Raw genomic sequence first — 1,753 nt, forward strand, 5'->3', positions numbered from 1 at the left:
ATATGAAGGGGTAATTTATTATTGTTGATTGTCAATGCTTGATTAATTTCCTATTTATTGATTTAATGCTATGCAATTAGAATAGGCCTGGTTTAATTGTATGAGTTTAGCAATATTGATTCGAGATTCGGCAGATGAGAATTGATGTTTAGGCTTTGTTTCAATAGGCAGGTTAATTTATAAATGGTTAAGTCAAGATTCGACAGATGCGATTTAATGCCGGTAGATTAATTCTGTGATTGTAATACATCGCGAAAACCCTTTATGATCTAATTAGTTGATGCTTTGATGATTGATTATTGTGTTTTACCCCGAAATATTATTTATTAGTGAACCTATACCCTAGGCTTTTATTAATTGATTTCTCCCTACTTTCATCTCCCTTAGTTTAATTTATCATATCTATAATTTAGTTACTAAATAATTTAGATTATTTAATTTAATTAGGAATAAATTAATTTGTTTTCTTGTGGTTCTACCCTTCTTCCCTATCTGCATAGTTAGTGGACTTAGGAATTATTTTTGACTAGGTAATACGATTTTATCTTGTCAACAATTTGGAGTCGTTGCGGGGAAACGATTTTATTTTTATTTCTGATTGTTTTTGTAGTCTAGATTATTTTCTCCAGTCTCAGAGAACGCAAGTCCTTTGAGATAAATTTCATATATTTGTTTGTTTAGTTCTGTGTTTATGCCCAGGGGTTCTAGATCAGGTTACATTCCATTCAATCCTGAAATCGAACGATTTTTTCATAGACAGAAGAACCTTTACAGACAGGTATGAGACACTTTTGAAGGTAATCCACCTTTGGAACCCCCATCTGATTCTAGCGATTCGGAAGTTTCTTCAGAACCTGAATCGGAGATGACGACACCACCACCTCCTCCAGCTCGCAAGCTTAGCGATTATTCGCAGCCGTCCCTGACGGATTTTCCACATCTTACTCCTACTCTGGCTCTTGATGGAGTGAAATTCGACATCAAGCCCCAATTTATCACGATGATTGAAAGAAAGCAATTCAGTGGAGCTAAGGGTGAAGATCCTAGTCTTCACATTGCAGATTTCTGTCAGTATTGCAATACCATTAAGTAAGTTGGGGTCACGAAAGACCAAATCAGGGAGATTCTTTTTCCCTTTTCTTTATGTGGAAAAGCTAAACTGTGGTTTAATGGTTTGAATAACATTGCACTTGGTATTACTGACTGGGAAACTCTTGCTTTAAATTTTTATAATAAATATTACCCTGCAGAAAGAACAACTTTACTAAGGAGTGCAATTTAAAACTTTGCCCAAGAGCCAGATGAAACTCTATATGAGGCTTGGGAAAGGTTCAAGGATCTGCAGAGAGAATGCCCTCACCATAATTTAGCACAATGGCAGTTGATTCAAGCTTTTTATAATGGGCTTAGAAACACATCTAGAACAATTCTAGATTTTGCAGCTAGTAGGAGGTTTATGAATCTTAATGTTAATAATGCAGGTCAAGTTATCGAAGATATGGAAATTCATAATTCCCAATATGGGAATCCTAGAGGGTTTGCTAACAAAGGAAAACATAATGTTGATTCCGTATCCTTTGTACAGGCTCAATTAACATCTATTTGCCAGAAATTAGATAATCTTAGTACTGTTATTCCTAATTCTGTAGCTAATGTTTCTGCTGTCAATAATGCTAATGAAGCTTTTTGTGAAAATTGTGGAATTGTAGGACATTGGGAGCAAGATTGTAGGAGTTCCATGGAGCAAGTTAAT

At 35.1% G+C, this 1,753-nt stretch overlaps 1 non-coding gene across 1 annotated transcript; it reads right to left on the reverse strand.

The window, feature by feature from the left end:
• Nucleotides 1–1,261: 1,261 nt before the first annotated feature.
• LOC145580401 (small nucleolar RNA R71) lies at nt 1,262–1,368 on the reverse strand. The gene has a single exon (XR_014099456.1). It is a non-coding gene; the product is annotated as a small nucleolar RNA R71 (small nucleolar RNA).
• Between the last annotated feature and the right edge of the window lie 385 nt (nt 1,369–1,753).

The sequence above is a fragment of the Chenopodium album genome, chromosome 14 (assembly GCF_948465745.1).
Source record: "Chenopodium album chromosome 14, dcCheAlbu1.1, whole genome shotgun sequence".
NCBI classification, from domain to species: Eukaryota; Viridiplantae; Streptophyta; class Magnoliopsida; order Caryophyllales; family Amaranthaceae; genus Chenopodium; species Chenopodium album.